Genomic DNA, 21,940 nt, shown 5'->3' with positions numbered 1-21,940 from the left:
CCACAAACGTGGTCAGACATTTACAATGCTAACCAGCATATATACATTTTCTTGTTTTCAACCACAGAAGGTGATTGTTAATTTAATTTTGTCCCGAGGGCCGAGTTTATTGGGCAGCGCCACTCATCCTGTGAGAGGACACACCGCCATAGCAGCATGTACTCAGACACAGCTGAGACTTGCTTAACTGTTTCAAGTGAACAGCTTCTCAAACAAGAAGATTAACATTTGTCAACCCTTAAAATCTTACGTTATCTTTCTGGTGCAAAATGAGAGAATCTTTTAAAAACAAGATCAATGTTTGACGAATGGTAACTTCCTAACTCAAACAATGTGGAGTTTATTATTCTACACATATCCCTAATGACTCTTAGGTATTCATACATTCTCAGGCAGTGGTCAAGGCGGTGTCCGTCACTCTCACCACAGATTCGACAACTCCGCTGCTCAACTGTTGTTTCCATTCCTAATTTCCATGGATATTTGTATCCAAGACAGATTCTTGCTTTTACTGATTCTCTCCCGCGGGCACCTCCTATAATGATTGGGATTGCCAGCTGCAACAACACTGAACCAGCGTACAGATTCACTGACTTGTGATTTGCCCTCCTTTCCTCAGTTACATTGTCACGGTGATGTTCCTCTAATTTGTCTTGGGTATAAAGTATTCAATATGGTCTCCTTGAGCGCCTTTAGCAGCCAGCACATCTGCTCGTTCATTTCTACAGATTCCAACATGAGAGGGGATCCACAGGAACTTGATGACTCTTCCCTGATTGGTTAGTACCCTCACAGCTCTTTATTTCAGCGACTATCGCAAGGTTTTCTGTCCGAGTTTTACTAAAGCTTTGTAGCGCTGCTTTTGAATCAGTGCAGATCACTGCACTGCTAGTGTTCCGTTGAAGGAACCTTAACGCCATAACAATGGCAGTTAGCTCTGCTTGCGTTGAAGAGGCATAGTTCTCAATAAGTACTCTTTCTTCATTTCCGCGTTGATAGGCATTACTGTATTCCTAATTACAGTGTATGCTGCACCAGCTCTGGCATTGATACCTGGTTGATGGGGTTCTGGGAGTTCTTCTGCTCCCCAAGCCCGGCCCGAGGCCAGGCTTGACTTGTGAGAGTTTGGTCCACTAGGCTGTTGCTTGGAGCGGCCCGCATACCCACCACAGCCTGGTTGGTCCGGCACTCCTTGAAGGAATAAATCTAGTTTCCTCTTGAAGATGTCCACGGTTGTTCCGGCAATATTTCTTATGCTCGCTGGGAGGGTGTTGAACAACCGTGGACCTCTGATGTTTATACAGTGTTCTCTGGTTGTGCCTATGGCACCTCTGCTCTTCACTGGTTCTATTCAGCATTTTCTTCCATATCGTTCACTCCAGTACGTTGTTATTTTACTGTGTAGATTTGGTACTTGGCCCTCCAGTATCTTCCAGGTGTATATTATTTGATATCTCTCTCGTCTTCTTTCTAGTGAGTACATTTGGAGGTCTTTGAGACCATCCCAATAATTTAGGTGCTTTATCGCGTCTATGCGTACCGTATATGTTCTCTGTATTCCCTCTATTTCAGCAATCTTTCCTGCTCTGAAGGGGGAAGTGAGTACTGAACAGTACTTGAGACGGGACAACACAAGTGACTTGAAGAGTACAACCATTGTGATGGGATCCCTGGATTTGAAAGTTCTCGTAATCCATCCTATCATTTTTCTGGCTGACGCAATATTTGCTTGGTTATGCTCCCTAAACGTTAGGTCGTCAGACATCATTATTCCCAAATCCTTTACATGCTGTTTTCCTACTATGGGCACATTTGATTGTGTTTTGTACCCTGTATTATGTTTAAGGTCCTCATTTTTACCGTACCTGAGTACCTGGAATTTATCACTGTTGAACATCATGATATTTTCTGATGCCCAGTCGAAAACTTTATTAATATGAGCTTGAAGTTTTTCAATGTCTTCAGCCGAGGTAATTTTCATACTGATTTTTGTGTCATCTGCAAAGGATGATTTGTATTTTTGTCGATATCTGATATGAGAATAAGGAACAGCAGCAGCGCAAGGACTGTACCCTGCGGTACAGAGCTTTTAACTGCGCTCGGACTAGATTTTATATGGTTGACCGTTACTCGCTGAGTCCTGTTTGACAGAAAACTGAGTATCCAGCGTCCTACTTTACCGGTTATTCCCATTGACTTCATTTTGTGTGCTTATCACGCCATGGTCACATTTATCGAAAGCCTTTGCGAAGTCCGTGTATATCACATCAGCATTCTGTTTTTCTTCTAATGCCTCAGTGACTTTGTCGTAGTGATCAAGTAGCTGTGAGAGGCACGATCTTCCCGCTCGAAATCCATGTTGGCCTGGGTTGTGAAGGTCATTGGTCTCCATGAAATTGGTGACCTGACTCCTAATCACTCTCTCAAATACTTTTATTATGTGCGATGTTAGTGCAACCGGTCTATAATTCTTTGCCAATGCTTTGCTCCCTCCCTTGTGTAGAGGGGCTATGTCTGCTACTTTAAGTGCATCTGGTATCTCCCCCGTGTCCAAGCTCTTCCTCCACACTATACTGAGTGCCTGTGCTACCGGCACTTTGCATTTCTTTATAAATATTGAATTCCATGAATCTGGACCTGGGGCCGAGTGCATGGGCATGTTTTCAATTTCTCTTTCAAAGTTTAGTGCGCTCGTGTTGATATCAGTTATATTTACAGGGGTTTGAATATCCCGCATAAAGAAATTGTCTGGATCTTCCACTTTCATGTTGTTTATTGGAGTGCTAAACATGTCCTCATACTGCTTTTTTAGGATTTCACTAATTTCTTTGTCATCCTCCGTGTATGAACCTTCACTTGTACGAATAGGTCCAATACTGGCAGTGGTTTTTGCTTTTGATTTCGCATATGTGAAGAAGTATTTTGGATTTTTCTTTATTTCCTGAATTGCTTTCTGTTCTAACTGCCTTTCTTCAGTTTGATATGAGTGTTTCAATTTCCGCTCGATTTCTTCAATCTCCCTATTTAAATTATTCCTTCTTTGACGGGAAATTCGTGTCTGCATAAGCAGTTCTGTTATTTTTTCCTTTGTTTATAGTGTCGTCTGCGTTCTCTTTCTACGTTGGATCTCTTTCTGGCTTTCCTCAAAGGAACATGTTTCAGACAGACTTGATACGCTTCCGAAGTCAGTTTTTCTATTCCTTCTGTAGGACTTTTATTACATAGAACAGTTTCCCATGGAATGTTTGTAAGTTCCCTGTTTATTATCTCCCAGTCTATCCTTTTATTATTAAAATTGAATTTACCGAATAGCCCCTCTCGCTTTATCAACGTTTTAGGTCTATTCTGAGTATTGATGGTCGTTTGCACTTCAATGAGCCTGTGATCTGAGTATGTGGCATCTGATATCGTAATGTCTCTGATAATGTCTTCATTGGACTAGACTAATGTCTTCACGACTAGATCTAGAATATTTTAATTTCTCGTTGGCTCCGATATCTGCTGGTTGAGTGAAAATTTGTCACAGAATCTAAGTAGTTCTCTAATCTGTGGTTGGTTAGGTCCCGATAGATTTCCTGGTATAATATTATTGTTTGCTATTTTCCACCTGAGACTAGGCAAGTTGAAGTCACCTAGGAAGATAATATCAGGTATCGGGTTCTCCAAATTATCAAGGCTATTCTCTATTTTGTTTATCTGTTCTGTGAATTCCTCGGCCGTTGCATCTGGCGGTTTGTATATTTGAATAATCACTAAATTTATTTTCTCTATTTTTAGTCCCAGTACCTCTACCACCTCATTTGTAACGTTAAGGAGCTCCGAGCATACAAGGTCTTCCCTAATATACAGACCCACTCCTCCATGTGACCTAATTTTCCTATCACACCTGTATAGGTTATATCCTGGAATCCAGATCTCACTGTCTAAGAATTCCCCTGCATGGGTTTCTGTGAAAGCTCCAAATACTGTATTTGACTCCGTGAGGAGGCCATTTATGAACTGTACTTTGTTGTTTGTTCTTGTTTTCAGTCCTTGTATGTTGGCCAAGATGAATGAGGTTACTCTATTAGGGATGGTTTGACTGGGAGACTTTTTCGGCAAGCCCATTATGCGGGGACATAATGAGTTTGTTCTGACCAGTACTGATTGTTGTAGGGCAGTTGTCTGTCGTAGTTGTAGTTCCCTTTCGGTGTGTAATTGTATCTGTAATTCTGGAATGCAAGTGGGTCTGGCATCCAGTTCCATACATTCTCCATGCTCCTCCTTTTGAATTTTCTTTCGGTTTGGTATAAAAAATTTATCGAGTTTCCTCCAAATTCATTATCCTGCTTGCCGCTCTTTATGTAGCGTTCCGTTCCGTGCCTTTCACGTGAAAGTATGGGCAGCTGAGGTCATAGCATTTTCTGTCCTCCAGTGAGGTTTGGCACATGTCAGGATGGAAAAACCTACATATTGATCCAAATCGACACTCACCTTTCCTAAGCATATTTAAACATTTTTTGGGATGTTGGTAACTGCATTCTAATCCTTTCTTATTACCAGCATATCTGTCTGCATACGCCTTTTGTATAAAATTTGCATAAGTCTGTCCTGTTCTGACTCGCTCTATCGGGAACCGTCGTAGTGTCTGTACCTATCGAGCTGTCAGTGCTGTCTGTTACACTTTCTAGTTTACTGTCATCTACATCCGGGCCTACTGAGTCAGAGTTTACAACTTCCTGAGTTTCAGCCTCAGTTTCATCCCTGACTATAGCCTCTGCCCCTGGTATATTATAATTATTGTTGTTCCTTTCCCACTCCTTCTGGATGGCTGGTAGGCTTTCGATGAACGATGTTTTCCGTTCATGCGTCATGTTATCTAGAAGGTTTTTTAGGATATTCCAAGCTGGCAGGTCATTCTTACACACCCAGAGCAAATGGCCAGCTCTCAGTGCCTTGGTGTTACTCCTGTACAAGCCGAATGAAATCTATTCTTACAGATATAACATTGACTTACAGATATAACATTGACTTACAGATATAACATTGACTTACAGATATAACATTGACTTACATATATAACATTGACAGGATTAGATGACCCATCAGTGTATATTTGGTCTAATTCATTCCCAGCTTTATAAATTTCCTCAAGATACTTGTGTCTCATTTCTTGTGGTATTATGTTGTTTTTTTTCATTGTCATCTCATTGATGATAATCCTGCCTGAGTCATCCTCCCAGGGAGGTAACCTCTCTACAGGCCGGAGCTCACGGGCTTGCTCGAGCAGGTGAAGTTCTTCCAGGTAGCAGTATATATATGCATCCATATATATTATATTGCATATAGTATAAGAGCATATATAATTTCTCTGGTGCTTGGAGTGGGAAAGAAGGGAGGGTGAGTGAGGGGTGGGGGGGGGGGTGCAGGGAGTGTGACCAAGACGGCGGCTGGTCAAGAGAGGTCAAGATGGCCGCTGCTCACTTCCTCTCCACACACTCTTGAAGGAGTGAACACTGGGTGTTGCACAGTGACGTCAGCGGTGTGGGCGGGGTGAGGGGAAGCGGCAGGCCCCGCCCCCTGTGGCCTGAGGTCTTATGGCGGTGCTCACCGGCCAGGCTTTCACACGCCGCCCTCACTCTGCCCGCTCACCACCCTGCCGCCTCCTGCACCAGCTCCTGCCACCACGCCGCACCTCCACCACCTCACACTACCACCATCTCTGACCACATCACGCCGCCTGCTGCTGCCACCACCCGAGGTAAGTCTTGCCTCATCAACCAACAGGTGTCTGCCAGCTCGTCTACAGGTGGCACTCCCGGCCTAGTCCCACAGATGGCACTCCCGGCCTAGTCCCACAGGTGGCACTCCCAGCCTAGTCCCACAGGTGGCACTCCCGGCCTAGTCCCACAGGTGGCACTCCCGACCTAGTCCCACAGGTGGCACTCCCGGCCTGGCCCCGCAGGTGGCACTCCCGACCTAGTCCCACAGGTGGCACTCCCGGCCTAGTCCCACAGGTGGCACTCCCGGCCTAGTCCCGCAGGTGGCACTCGCGGCCTAGTCCCACAGGTGCCACTCCCGGCCTAGTCCCACAGGTGGCACTCCCGACCTAGTCCCACAGGTGGCACTCCCGGCCTAGTTTCGCAGGTGGCACTCGCGGCCTAGTCCCACAGGTGCCACTCCCGGCCTAGTCCCACAGGTGGCACTCCCGACCTAGTCCCACAGGTGGCACTCCCGGCCTAGTCCCGCAGGTGGCACTCCCGGCCTAGTCCCACAGGTGCCACTCCCGGCCTAGTCCCACAGGTGGCACTCCCGGCCTAGTCCCACAGGTGGCACTCCCGACCTAGTCCCACAGGTGGCACTCCCGGCCTGGCCCCGCAGGTGGCACTCCCGGCCTAGTCCCACAGGTGGCACTCCCGACCTAGTCCCACAGGTGGCACTCCCGGCCTAGTCCCACAGGTGGCACTCCCGACCTAGTCCCACAGGTGGCACTCCCGGCCTGGCCCCGCAGGTGGCACTCCCGGCCTAGTCCCACAGATGGCACTCGCGGCCTAGTCCCACAGGTGCCACTCCCGGCCTAGTCCCACAGGTGGCACTCCCGGCCTAGTCCCACAGGTGGCACTCCCGGCCTAGTCCCACAGATGGCACTCGCGGCCTAGTCCCACAGGTGGCACTCCCGGCCTGGCCCCACAGGTGGCACTCCCGGCCTAGTCCCACAGATGGCACTCGCGGCCTAGTCCCACAGGTGCCACTCCCGGCCTAGTCCCACAGGTGGCACTCCCGGCCTAGTCCCGCAGGTGGCACTCCCGGCCTGGCCCCGCAGGTGGCACTCCCGGCCTGGCCCCACAGGTGGCACTCCCGGCCTAGTCCCACAGGTGGCAGTCCCGGCCTAGTCCCGCAGGTGGCACTCCCGGCCTAGTCCCACAGGTGGCACTCCCGGCCTAGTCCCACAGGTGGCACTCCCGGCCTAGTCCCACAGGTGGCACTTCCGGCCTAGTCCCACAGGTGGCACTCCCGGCCTAGTCCCACAGGTGGCAGTCCCGGCCTAGTCCCACAGGTGGCACTCCCGGCCTAGTCCCACAGGTGGCACTCCCGGCCTAGTCCCACAGGTGGCACTCCCGGCCTGGCGCCGCAGGTGGCACTCCCGGCCTTGTCCCACAGGTGGCACTCCCGGCCTGGCCCCGCAGGTGGCACTCCCGGCCTAGTCCCACAGGTGGCACTCCCGGCCTGGCCCCACAGGTGGCACTCCCGGCCTAGTCCCACAGGTGGCACTCCCGGCCTGGCGCCGCAGGTGGCACTCCCGGCCTTGTCCCGCAGGTGGCACTCCCGGCCTTGTCCCGCAGGTGGCACTCCCGGCCTGGCCCTGCAGGTGGCACTCCCGGCCTGGCCCCGCAGGTGGCGAGGCCGGGAGTAAAGTAAGCAGGCAGGTGTAAAGTAAGACTTGCGATCATCTGGAAAGCCTGGACACTGAACAAGGGGTGTACGGCTGTCAGTGGGATGAAAGCCTGGACACTGAACAAGGGGTGTACGGCTGTCAGTGGGGTGAAAGCCTGGACATTGAACAAGGGGTGTACGGCTGTCAGTGGGATGAAAGTCTGGACACTGAACAAGGGGTGTACGGCTGTCAGTGGGATGAAAGTCTGGACACTGAACAAGGGGTGTACGGCTGTCAGTGGGATGAAAGTCTGGACACTGAACAAGGGGTGTACGGCTGTCAGTGGGATGAAAGTCTGGACACTGAACAAGGGGTGTACGGCTGTCAGTGGGGTGAAAGCCTGGACACTGAACAAGGGGTGTACGGCTGTCAGTGGGGTGAAAGCCTGGACATTGAACAAGTGGTGTACGGCTGTCAGTGGGGTGAAAGCAGTTCAGACAACAAGGAGGAGCCGCAGGGCGGCGCTCTATACAAGTGCCCGTCAGTTAGGCGCGCCTGACCAATACGGAGTCTGATCAAAGCTGTGTTCCTCCGCATATTACCGTGATAGGCAGGATGGGATGGGTAAGGCAGGATGGGATGGGTAAGGCAGGATGGGATGGGTAAGGCTGGATACAAAGGGTAAGGCAGGATGGGTTAGGTAAGGCTGGATACAAAGGGTAAGGCAGGATGGGATGGGTAAGGCTGGATACAAAGGGTAAGGCAGGATGGGTTGGGTAAGGCAGAATACGAAGGGTAAGGCAGGATGGGTTGGGTAAGGCTGGATACAAAGGGTAATGCAGGATGGGTTGGGTAAGGCAGGATACGAAGGGTAAGGCAGGATGGGATGGGTAAGGCTGGATACAAAGGGTAAGGCAGGATGGGATGGGTAAGGCTGGATACAAAGGGTAAGGCAGGATGGGATGGGTAAGGCAGGATACAAAGGGTAAGGCAGGATACGAAAGGTAAGGCAGGATGGGTTGGGTAAGGCAGGATACGAAGGGTAAGGCAGGATGGGATGGGTAAGGCTGGATACAAAGGGTAAGGCAGGATGGGTTGGGTAAGGCAGGATGGGATGGGTAAGGCAGGATACGAAGGGTAAGGCAGGATGGGTTGGGTAAGGCAGGATGTATTAGGTAAGGCAGGATACGAAGGGTAAGGCAGGATGGGTTGGGTAAGGCAGGATACGAAGGGTAAGGCAGGATACGAAGGGTAAGGCAGGATTGGATGGGTAATGCAGGATAGGTTGGGTATGCTTGGATGGGTTGGGTAAGCCAGACTGGGTTGGGTAGGGAAAGATGAGACAGGTGCACTTACCACAATAAACAAGTATTGTGGTAAGGTTGTGTGTGAGGGTGCACAAGTTTACCGGGTCATGACGGTATACTCCCCGCGCGCCATCATCACATCGCTCCCCGCCTGCCTCAACACTTCCCTGAACCAAGGAGACGGATGAACAAATCCGCAAGGGCCGTGACGAGGCCCTTGCAGACCCAGAACCTGCGTCTGGGATGCTCCCGGACGCAGGTTCGAATCCTCGTCACGCCCTTGTGGATTTGTTCATTTGATGCATCACGCTATTGTGATTTGAGTGTGTAAAGAATACGGATATTCCCTTACCGACCGCTGTCAATATCACTACACGTGATGTTTAACTATCCGCTACATCAATGCCAGGGGTCAGATTCACGAAAGCACTTACGCAAACACTTACGAACCTGTACATCTTTTCTCAATCTTTGGCGGCTTTGTTTCCAATTATTAAGCAGTTAATGAGCTCCGAACCACCAGGAGGCTGTTTATAACAATAACAACAGTCGAATGGGAAGTTTTCATGCTTGTAAACTGTTTAATAAATGTAACGAAAGCCGTCAAAGATTGAGGAAAGATGTACACGTTCCTAAGTGCTTTTATGAATCTGGCCCCAGATGTACAAAACCGCATTCATTTCTTAATGTAATTTGCACTAGCTAAAACAGAGGAACACTGCAGTAGGCTTTCTGGTCTGAGGCAAGTCGTCCTTACACACCCTATATATACCGACCCCTAGAGGCACTCCACTCATCACCTCTCTCATGTCTCTCCTAAAACCAGTTTTGTGTTTACCATTTCTGTCTACAGGATCACGCTGTTAGCCCTTTGACCCCGCCTTTCTAGCCGTTTGTTGTTTAATATACTGACTCTCGACCTAATTTTCTCTCAAATCTGCTTTAAATATGTCTCTTCCCCTCTACACACATCCCCAGGATATAGCCCGTAGCGTCTGTCTAACTCCCAAGTACCTAGTTACTGGTAGGTAGTAGGTGAACGAGAGAATCAGGTGAAAGAAACTTTGCCCATTTGCTTCTGTCTACCGAGAATCTAACCCGGGTTCCTGAATTGTGAATTGTAGATGGTGACCACTCGGCCATGACACCCTACGTGTGTGTGTGTGTGTGTGTGTGTGTGTGTGTGTGTGTGTGTGTGTGTGTGTGTGTGTGTGTGTGTGTGTGTGTGTGTGTGTGTGTTTGGGGGGGATGGGGGGTGGAGGGCCTGTGCGTGCGCACATGTGTTTGCATATTTATGTTACATGGTGTACATTGCAAGAGTGAGTGACGTACACGTTGACTTCTGTAGTTGGAAGAGTGTCGTTAAAGATACAAACAAAGTCTCCACGGAGAGGACAGCGTTTCCTCTCCTTAATGTCTCCTTACTAGGAGACGCATCTCGTATACACAAGTCACAACACCCTCGTCAACCATACATACATCTGGCTCCACCAGTCTGACAACCCTTGACGAAAGCGACTCAAACCAAATTCACTATTACATGCTCCCACCCATTAAACTACGCAATGTTGACCAATTTGCGAATATAAGATAGCTTGTTATCGATTGTTGAAACCTCGATAAAAGCCTAACGTGTATGAATACACTTTAGCTTTCTGTCCCCTGACACAGTGAATTATAAAAATACATACACAAGATACAATAACAGGGAAGGAGTGCTAGGGAAGATAAGGACAATGCCTAAAGCCACTAATACGCAGAGCGTTTTAGTCTATCTCCATGAACTCTAATGATCTTTAACTTGACATGATTAGGAGTTACCTTCACTACCCATTTAATTCGTCTCTCTTCCAATCAGCCACCATAACCCTTACTAATCAGTTCTTCTCATCACCGGGCATAATCTGAGACAAGCTATTATCTCTGTGAACCAGTCATTGTCAGTCCTCACTTAACGTGGGTCGTCGTAGCCTCGTCTCAGCTCAAGAACGGTTATCATGTCACCTGGAGCCACATTCACGAAGCAGTTACGCAAGTACTTACGAACGTGTACATCTTTCTTCAATCTTTGACGGCTTTAGTTACATTTATTAAACAGTTTACAAGCATGAAAACTTCCCAATCAACTGTTGTTATTGTTATAAACAGCCTCCTGGTGCTTCTGAGCCCATTAACTATTTAATAATTGTAAACAATGCCGCCAAGATTGAGAAAAGATGTACAGGGGCCAGATTCACGAAAGCACTTACGAACCTGTACATCTTTTCTCAATCTTTGGCGGCTTTGTTTCCAATTATTAAACAGTTAATGAGCTCCAAAGCACCAGGAGGCTGTTTATAACAATAACAACAGTTGATTGGGAAGTTTTCATGCTTGTAAACTGTTTAATAATTGGAAGCAAAGCCGTCAAAGATTGAGAAAAGATGTACAGGTTCATAAGTGCTTGAGTAACTGCTTCGTGAATCTGGCTCCCGGTGTCCTCCCGCAGGGTCAGGTCCTTCCCGGCACACAACAGCTTTTTTTTCAGCCAGTCGGTACAGTCACATCATATTCTATTAAAATAATTAGAATATGATAAAGCGACGGTCTCGCTTCATGCAGGTCGGTGTTGAATCCCTCGACCGTCCAAGTGGTTGGGCACCATTCCTTCCCCCCCCCCCGTCCCATCCCTAATCCTTATCCTGACCCCTTCCCAGTGTTATACAGTTGCAAGGGCTTGGCGCTTACCCCTGATAGTTCCCTTTCCATATTTTCATTGTCTACTTCCCCCCCCCCCCCATCCCCAGTCCGAATTTTCCAAGCTAGTCATTACGTAAATTTCCCTATTTTCAAAAACTAAATTTCAAATTTTTCATTCTGGTCCCCCAGCTGAATCTCCCTAGTTTACAGCCTATTGCACAGCTGTATCTCACTAGTCCTTAGCTAAATCTTTTCAGTTTCCAGTCAAGCGCCTAAATCATATTTTGGTTATGGTCCAGTTGTAGAGACCTAGAGGTTCCGTCAGCAACCTCAACACTTGTGAAGCACCCAAGTCATACATGCAACATATTAAGAGCATCATGACAGCAACTCAATATCCTGCGCAAAGCACAAGTTACAGTTTTTTTATCGTGACAATAATAATAATAATAAGATCCGTAGGAGCCGTGATGAGGACTCGAACCAATGCGGAGGGTAGTCCCACGCATACACACCCCAGACAATCAGGCCACGACATAGTAAAAAAAAAATTGCAACCTAGACTTCTACTGAACACACGAGGGGTTTTCTGAGGCTTCCATTGAAGCCGGACTAGGATTTTTCAGTCTAGGGCCTGTGCGCAGGACTACCCACCACACGGGTTCCAATCATCATCATCACGGCTTCTACGGATTTTCACATTGATACATCACGTTAGTGTGATTAGTATCTGTGTAATATTAATAATGATATCATCATCCATACAGTAGACAATGCACTGGACAACTTATGATTCATTACATAGTGAGAAAAAACCCATCTCGTATATACATCCAATGATATTGGCAGATATAACAGATAATATTAATAATAATTTAATTAAACTTGAGCATCAATGTTTCTATTGTTTACACCATTATTCAATATATCTGTCAGATAAATTACTGACACTCTAATTTCAGAAATTATGAGAATGATTATTTTATCAGATCTGAAAGTAAGGTGTATGGCCAGAGAGAAAGCGTGCGTCAGTGTTAGACAGGAGAGGACGTGTGGACATACGCAAAATCAACAAGCGATGAGTCACAATAACGTGGCTGAAGTATGTTGAGGACAATCAACTCGAGAATGTCATTGTCCAGGACGGACCGAAACGTCGTCGTCCCTTCATTTTCTAGTATGTGCATTGGTCAACAAAATCAACAAGCCCTCTTGGTCGATTGTGACATCCGTAGCAGCACAAATAGACCTTTTTAACAAGCCACTGAACTGTATAGACAATGAGCAAAGTGAGCAACACATGCTCCAAGAATCTTGAATCATTTGCCCAAATTTGCCCACTGGGAAACTGTTTGTCTATATGAAAGTTTAAGTGGAAAAGTTGTACAATAATGTTTTCGGAAAGATAAAGACAACTGAATCATGAACCTACTGTAATATATATCTATATATATTATATAAGTACAGGTATTCTAGGTTAACACTAATCTTAGGAAATAGGAAAAGCCTGATGGTGGAGCGAGCCGCCATGATGGCCGCCCTCGCCACGGACATCCTCCGTCCGCGCCACCGTGGGAACATGACATGTTCTCAGGATAAAGCGATTTATGGACCTTTAATGTAAATATTTCTTGAAATTTCCATTATAATTATCACATCCATTATACCAAATTCTCATGTCTCGTTATCTGAGCTTTAACAAAGAAAGGCTACACTTACACTAATTTTGAGGGTCGTTGATGTTATAGTAAATATTTCACAAAGAGACACACACAATTATATTATTTTCAGGTACACATATATGCTTATCACTTGCCACTACGTCTAAAACCCAAGGGATTAACCTAACCAGTAATCCTACCTTGCCCATAAAAATCGGTAGGTATTTATCAGCCGTTCCTGTTCATAGGTTCCATTTGTAACGTTAGTTATAATAACGTACAAAATGCGACCTATTAGTTGGGAAAACGGGTTGCAGCCTCTTGTCATTTGCACGCGAAAAACCTGAGATGAACGTTTGGGTTTTGTTTCATGATTAGAGGCACTTGTCACCCCTTCACAGCGTGCTGTACGGTTACAGTGTAACTACGGGCAGGTACAGTGTACCTACGGGCAGGTACAGTGTAGCTACGGGCAGGTACAGTGTAACTACGGGCAGGTACAGTGTAGCTACGGGCAGGTACAGTGTAACTACGGGCAGGTACAGTGTAGCTACGGGCAGGTACAGTGTAACTACGGGCAGGTACAGTGTAGCTACGGGCAGGTACAGTGTAGCTACGGGATCACTACAGCCTGTGCTACTTGGAACGTTTATATTCCGAGTGGCGGAATTTCATACAACAGAAGGTACAGCATGAGTTACTCAGACCAGCTCCCTCACCCAGGGACCAGCTCCCTCACCCAGGGACCAGCTCCCTCGCTCAGGGACTAGCTCCCTCACCCAAGGACCACCTCCTCTCACCCAGAGACCAGCTCCCTCACCCAGGGACCAGCTCCCTCACCCAGGGACCAGCTCCCTCGCCCAGGGACCAGCTCCCTCGCCCAGGGACCAGCTCCCTCACCCAGGGACCAGTTCCCTCGCCCAAAGACCAGCTCCCTCACCCAGGGACCAGCTCCCTCACCCAGGGACCAGCTCCCTGACCCACGGACCAGCCTCCTCACCCAGGGACCAGCTCCCTCACCCAGGGACCAGCCTCATCACCCAGGGACAAGCCTCCTCACCCAGGGACCAGCCTCCTCACCCAGGGACCAGCTCCCTCACCCAGGGACCAACACACTCACCCAGGGACCAACACCCTCACCCAGGGACCAGCCTCCTCACCCAAGGACCAGCTCCCTCACCCAGGGACAAGGTCCTCACCCAGGGACCAGCTCCCACGCCCAGGGACCAGCCTCATCACCCAGGGACCAGCTCCCTCATCCAGGGACCTGCTCCTCACCCAGGGACCAGTTCCCTCACCCAGGGACCAGCCTCCTCACCCAGGGACCAGTTCCCTCACCCAGGGACCAGCTCCTCACCCAGGGACCAGCTCCCTCACCCAGGGACCAGCCTCCTCAAACAGGGACCAGCTCCCTCACCCAGGGATCAGCTCCTCACCCAGGGACCAGCTCCCTCACCTAGGGACCAGCCTCCTCACCCAGGGACCAGCTCCCTCACCCAGGGACCAGCCTTTTTACCCAGGTACCAGCTCCCTCACCCAGGGACCAGCCTCCTCACCCAGGGACCAGCTCCTCACCCAGGGACCAGCCTCCTCAAACAGGGACCAGCTCTCTCACCCAGGGACCAGCTCCTCACCCAGGAACCAGCCTCCTCACCCAGGGACCAGCTTCCTCACCCAGGGACCAGCTCCCTCACCCAGGGACCAGCCTCCTCACCCAGGGACCAGCTCCCTCACCCAGAGAACAGCTCCCTCACCCAGGGACCAGCTCCTCTCTCAGGGACCAGCACCCACGCCCAGGGACCAGCACCCACGCCCAGGGACCAGGTCCTCACCCAGGGACCAGCACCCTCACCCAGGGAACAGCACCCACGCCTAGGGACCAACACCCACACCCAGGGACCAGCTCCCTCACCCAGGGACCAACACCCACGCCCAGGGACCAACGCCCAGGGACCAACACCCACGCCCAGGGACCAACACCCACGCCCAGGGACCCACACCTACACCCAGGGACCAGCACCCTCACCCAGGGACCAACACCCTCACCCAGGGACCAGCCTCCTCACCCAGGGACCAGCTCCCTCATCCAGGGACCAGGTCCTCACCCAGGGACCAGCTCCTCACCCAGGGACCAGCTCCCTCACCCAGGGACCAACAACCACGCCCAGGGACCAGCACCCACACCCAGGGACCAGCTCCCTCACCCAGGGACCAACACCCACGCCCAGGGACCAACACCCACGCCCAGGGACCAACATCCACACCCAGGAACCAGCACCCTCACCCAGGGACCAACACCCACGCCCAGGGACCAGCACCCTCACCCAGGGACCAGCTCCCTCACCCAGGGACCAGCACCCACGCCCAGGGACCAGCTCCCTCACCCAGGGACCAGCACCCTCACCCAGGGACCAGCTCCCTCACTCAGGGACCAGCACCCTCACCCAGGGACCAGCACTTTCACCCAGGGACCAGCCTCCTCACCCAGGGACCACCACCCTCACCCAGGAACGAGCCTCCTCACCAAGGGACCAGCCTCCTCACCCAGGGACCAGCTCTCACACCCAGGGACCAGCCTCCTCACCCAGGGACCAGTCTCCTCACCCAGGGACCAGCTCCCTCACCCAGGGACCAGCCTCCTCACCCAGGGACCAACACCCTCACCCAGGGACTAGCTCCCTCACCCAGGGATCAGCTCCCTCACCCAGGGACCAGCCTCCTCACCCACGGACCAGTTCCCTCACCCAGGGACCAGCTCCTCACCCAGGGACCAGCCTCCTCACCCAGGGACCAGCCTCCTCACCCAGGGACCAGCCTCCTCACCCAGGGACCAGCCTCCTCACCCAGGGACTAGCCTCCTCACCCAGGGACCAGCCTCCTCACCCAGGGACCAGCTCCCTCACCCAGGGACCAGCCTCCTCACCCAGGGACCAGCCTCCTCACCCAGGGAGCAACCACCTTACCCAGGGACCAGCTCCCTCACCCAGGGACCAACACCCTCACCCAGGGACCAACACCCTCACCCAGGGACCAGCCTCCTCACCCAGGGACCAGCTCCCTCACCCAGGGACCAGCCTCCTCACCCAAGGACCAGCTCCCTCACCCAGGGATCAGCTCCTTCACCCAGGGACCAGTTCCCTCACACAGGGACCAGCTCCCTCACCCAGGGACCAGCTCCCTCACCCAGGGACCAGCTCCCTCACCCAGGGATCAACACCCTCACCCAGGGACCAGCCTCCTCACCCAGGGACCAGCACCCACGCCCAGGGACCAGCTCCCTCACCCAGGGACCAGCTCCCTCACCCAGGGACCAGCACCCTCACCCAGGGACCAGCACCCTCACCCAGGGACCAGCTCCCTCACCCAGGGACCAGCTCCCTCACCCAGGGACCAGCTCCCTCACCCAGGGACCAGCTCCTCACCCACGGACCAGCTCCCTCACCCAGGGACCAGCCTCCTCACCCACGGACCAGTTCCCTCACCCAGGGACCAGCTCCTCACCCAGGGACCAGCCTCCTCACCCAGGGACCAGCCTCCTCACCCAGGGACCAGCCTCCTCACCCAGGGACCAGCCTCCTCACCCAGGGACCAGCTGCTCACCCAGAGACCAGCTCCCTCACCAAGGGACCAGCTCCCTCACCCAGGGACCAGCCTCCTCACCCACGGACCAGTTCCCTCACCCAGGGACCAGCTCCTCACCCATGGACCAGCTCCCTCACCCAGGGACCAGCCTCCTCACCCAGGGACCAGCTCCCTCACCCAGGGACCAGCCTCCTCACCCAGGGACCAGCTCCTCACCCAGGGACCAGCCTCCTCACCCAGGGACCAGCCTCCTCACCCAGGGACCAGCTCCCTCACCCAGGGACCAGCTCCCTCACCCAGGGACCAGCCTCCTCACCCAGGGACCAGCTCCCTCACCCAGGGACCAGCCTCCTCACCCAGGGACCAGCTCTCTCACCCAGGGACCAGCCGCCTCACCCAGGGACCAGCTCCCTCACCCAGGGACCAACACCATCACCCAGGGACCAACACCCTCACCCAGGGACCAGCCTCCTCACCCAGGGACCAGCTCCCTCACCCAGGGACCAGCTCCCACGCCCAGGGACCAGCCTCATCACCCAGGGACCAGCTCCCTCATCCAGGGACCAGCTCCTCTCCCAGGGACCAGCTCCCTCACCCAGGGACCAGCCTCCTCACCCAGGGATCAGCTCCTCACCCAGGGACCAGCTCCCTCACCCAGGGACCAGCCTCCTCAAACAGGGACCAGCTCCCTCACCCAGGGATCAGCTCCTCACCCAGGGACCAGCTCCCTCACCTAGGAGCCAGCCTCCTCACCCAGGGACCAGCTCCCTCACCCAGGGACCAGCCTTTTTACCCAGGGACCAGCTCCCTCACCCAGGGACCAGCCTCCTCACCCAGGGACCAGCTCCTCACCCAGGGACCAGCCTCCTCAAACAGGGACCAGCTCCCTCACCCAGGGACCAGCTCCTCACCCAGGGACCAGCCTCCTCAAACAGGGACCAGCTTCCTCACCCAGGGACCAGCTCCCTCACCCAGGGACCAGCCTCCTCACCCAGGGACCAGCTCCCTCACCCAGAGACCAGCTCCCTCACCCAGGGACCAGCTCCTCTCCCAGGGACCAGCACCCACGCCCAGGGACCAGCACCCACGCCCAGGGACCAGGTCCTCACCCAGGGACCAGCACCCTCACCCAGGGACCAGCAACCACGCCTAGGGATCAACACCCACACCCAGGGACCAGCTCCATCACCCAGGGACCAACACCCACGCCCAGGGACCAACGCCCACGCCCAGGGATCAACACCCACGCCCAGGGACCAACACCCACGCCCAGGGACCCACACCTACACCCAGGGACCAGCACCCTCACCCAGGGACCAACACCCTCACCCAGGGACCAGCCTCCTCACCCAGGGACCAGCTCTTTCATCCAGGGACCAGGTCCTCACCCAGGGACCAGCTCCTCACCCAGGGACCAGCTCCCTCACCCAGGGACCAACAACCACGCCCAGGGACCAGCACCCACACCCAGGGACCAGCTCCCTCACCCAGGGACCAACACCCACGCCCAGGGACCAACACCCACACCCAGGAACCAGCACCCTCACCCAGGGACCAACACCCACGCCCAGGGACCAGCACCCTCACCCAGGGACCAGCTTCCTCACCCAGGGACCAGCACCCACGCCCAGGGACCAGCTCCCTCACCCAGGGACCAGCACCCTCACCCAGGGACCAGCTCCCTCACTCAGGGACCAGCACCCTCACCCAAGGACCAGCACCCTCACCCAGGGACCATCACTTTCACCCAGGGACCAGCCTCCTCACCCAGGGACCATCACCCTCACCCAGGAACGAGCCTCCTCACCAAGGGACCAGCCTCCTCACCCAGGGACCAGCTCTCACACCCAGGGACCAGCCTCCTCACCCAGGGACCAGTCTCCTCACCCAGGGACCAGCTCCCTCACCCAGGGACCAGCCTCCTCACCCAGGGACCAACACCCTCACCCAGGGACTAGCTCCCTCACCCAGGGATCAGCTCCCTCACCCACGGACCAGCCTCCTCACCCACGGACCAGTTCCCTCACCCAGGGACCAGCTCCTCACCCAGGGACCAGCCTCCTCACCCAGGGACCAGCCTCCTCACCCAGGGACCAGCCTCCTCACCCAGGGACCAGCCTCCTCACCCAGGGACTAGCCTCCTCACCCAGGGACCAGCCTCCTCACCCAGGGACCAGCTCCCTCACCCAGGGACCAGCCTCCTCACCCAGGGACCAGCCTCCTCACCCAGGGAGCAACCACCTTACCCAGGGACCAGCTCCCTCACCCAGGGACCAACACCCTCACCCAGGGACCAACACCCTCACCCAGGGACCAGCCTCCTCACCCAGGGACCAGCTCCCTCACCCAGGGACCAGCCTCCTCACCCAAGGACCAGCTCCCTTACCCAGGGATCAGCTCCCTCACCCAGGGACCAGTTCCCTCACACTGGGACCAGCTCCCTCACCCAGGGACCAGCTCCCTCACCCAGGGACCAGCTCCCTCACCCAGGGATCAACACCCTCACCCAGGGACCAGCCTCCTCACCCAGGGACCAGCACCCACGCCCAGGGACCAGCTCCCTCACCCAGGGACCAGCTCCATCACCCAGGGACCAGCACCCTCACCCAGGGACCAGCACCCTCACCCAGGGACCAGCTCCCTCACCCAGGGACCAGCTCCCTCACCCAGGGACCAGCTCCCTCACCCAGGGACCAGCTCCTCACCCACGGACCAGCTCCCTCACCCAGGGACCAGCCTCCTCACCCACGGACCAGTTCCCTCACCCAGGGACCAGCTCCTCACCCAGGGACCAGCCTCCTCACCCAGGGACCAGCCTCCTCACCCAGGGACCAGCCTCCTCACCCAGGGACCAGCCTCCTCACCCAGGGACCAGCTGCTCACCCAGGGACCAGCTCCCTCACCAAGGGACCAGCTCCCTCACCCAGGGACCAGCCTCCTCACCCACGGACCAGTTCCCTCACCCAGGGACCAGCTCCTCACCCATGGACCAGCTCCCTCACCCAGGGACCAGCCTCCTCACCCAGGGACCAGCTCCCTCACCCAGGGACCAGCCTCCTCACCCAGGGACCAGCTCCTCACCCAGGGACCAGCCTCCTCACCCAGGGACCAGCCTCCTCACCCAGGGACCAGCTTCCTCACCCAGGGACCAGCTCCCTCACCCAGGGACCAGCCTCCTCACCCAGGGACCAGCTCCCTCACCCAGGGACCAGCCTCCTCACCCAGGGACCAGCTCTCTCACCCAGGGACCAGCCGCCTCACCCAGGGACCAGCTCCCTCACCCAGGGACCAACACCCTCACCCAGGGACCAACACCCTCACCCAGGGACCAGCCTCCTCACCCAGGGACCAGCTCCCTCACCCAGGGACCAGCTCCCACGCCCAGGGACCAGCCTCATCACCCAGGGACCAGCTCCCTCATCCAGGGACCAGCTCCTCTCCCAGGGACCAGCTCCCTCACCCAGGGACCAGCCTCCTCACCCAGGGATCAGCTCCTCACCCAGGGACCAGCTCCCTCACCCAGGGACCAGCCTCCTCAAACAGGGACCAGCTCCCTCACCCAGGGATCAGCTCCTCACCCAGGGACCAGCTCCCTCACCTAGGGGCCAGCCTCCTCACCCAGGGACCAGCTCCCTCACCCAGGGACCAGCCTTTTTACCCAGGGACCAGCTCCCTAAACCCAGGGACCAGCCTCCTCACCCAGGGACCAGCTCCTCACCCAGGGACCAGCCTCCTCAAACAGGGACCAGCTCCCTCACCCAGGGACCAGCTCCTCACCCAGGGACCAGCCTCCTCAAACAGGGACCAGCTTCCTCACCCAGGGACCAGCTCCCTCACCCAGGGACCAGCCTCCTCACCCAGGGACCAGCTCCCTCACCCAGAGACCAGCTCCCTCACCCAGGGACCAGCTCCTCTCCCAGGGACCAGCACCCACGCCCAGGGACCAGCACCCACGCCCAGGGACCAGGTCCTCACCCAGGGACCAGCACCCTCACCCAGGGACCAGCAACCACGCCTAGGGATCAACACCCACACCCAGGGACCAGCTCCATCACCCAGGGACCAACACCCACGCCCAGGGACCAACGCCCACGCCCAGGGACCAACACCCACGCCCAGGGACCAACACCCACGCCCAGGGACCCACACCTACACCCAGGGACCAGCACCCTCACCCAGGGACCAACACCCTCACCCAGGGACCAGCCTCCTCACCCAGGGACCAGCTCCCTCATCCAGGGACCAGGTCCTCACCCAAGGACCAGCTCCTCACCCAGGGACCAGCTCCCTCACCCAGGGACCAACAACCACGCCCAGGGACCAGCACCCACACCCAGGGACCAGCTCCCTCACCCAGGGACCAACACCCACGCCCAGGGACCAACACCCACGCCCAGGGACCAACACCCACGCCCAGGGACCAACACCCACACCCAGGGACCAGCACCCTCACCCAGGGACCAACACCCACGCCCAGGGACCAGCACCCACACCCAGGGACCAGCTCCCTCACCCAGAGACCAGCACCCACGCCCAGGGACCAGTTACCTCACCCAGGGACCAGCAGCCACGCCCAGGGACCAGCACCCACACATAGTGACCAGGTCCCTCGCCCAGGGACAAGCACCCACGCCCAGGGACCAGCCTCCTCAACAGCACAACACAACCAATGAGCCGAAGTTGTTTGGCGTTGAGAGGTGAGAGAGCAGGCCAGACCAAGGGAGCTGTTGTTGCCAGTACACTGCCTCCCCTCACAGGTACACAACACCTTGCCTTTGATCACAACAACTCACCAACTCCCCCCCCCCCTCATTAATCTTACACACCCATGAATTAATGTAATGTTAACGAATATTATTAATGCAAGACTGGGCAAGGCGCGCACTTGGGAAGTAACATATCTCTAACTAATTTGTGTGGTTTTCTAGAGCATGTGTACTTGTTTGCCTCGCCGGGAATGAGTCTCGGCTCTTGGACCCCGCCTCGCTGCTAGAGAGATCTGGTTCACCAGCTACCTCTCCTCCAACTGTTTGTCCTATGGAGAGGTGGGTCCCGCCAAACACACACCGAAACTACGACGTTGGCACAACGTTCGAACAAGTTTTAACACCTCCTAACCAGTTATAACAACCAATATAGCAAGTTGTAACAACTTTCTAATACGTCATAAACACGTTAAGCCAAGATGTAACAACTTTATTACAAGTTGTAACAAGCGGAAAATAGAGACAGTTTCGGTTTGTGTTTCCAGGGGTGCGGCGACGTCCTTGTATCTTACAAGGTGGCGCTGATGGTGCAAGTGTTGGGCATCCTTCCTTCATCCCTTCCTCACATCCCAGCGCCTTGGCCTCATATCC

The 21,940-nt window shown here is 54.3% G+C and overlaps 1 protein-coding gene across 1 annotated transcript in view; it reads left to right on the top strand.

The window, feature by feature from the left end:
- Nucleotides 1-5,550: 5,550 nt before the first annotated feature.
- LOC123770419 (uncharacterized) overlaps nt 5,551-21,940 on the top strand; it is a 44,402-nt gene continuing 28,012 nt past the window's right edge. Inside the window, exon 1 of the mRNA XM_069339801.1 lies at nt 5,551-5,740. The gene's annotated coding sequence lies outside the window, so the exon portion shown is untranslated. The remainder of the gene's footprint in view (nt 5,741-21,940) is intronic.

The sequence above is a fragment of the Procambarus clarkii genome, chromosome 42, assembly GCF_040958095.1.
Source record: "Procambarus clarkii isolate CNS0578487 chromosome 42, FALCON_Pclarkii_2.0, whole genome shotgun sequence".
In the NCBI taxonomy this organism is placed as follows: domain Eukaryota; kingdom Metazoa; phylum Arthropoda; class Malacostraca; order Decapoda; family Cambaridae; genus Procambarus; species Procambarus clarkii.
Note: the sequence above shows the minus strand (reverse complement) of the source record. Positions and strands in the feature narration are given on the sequence as shown.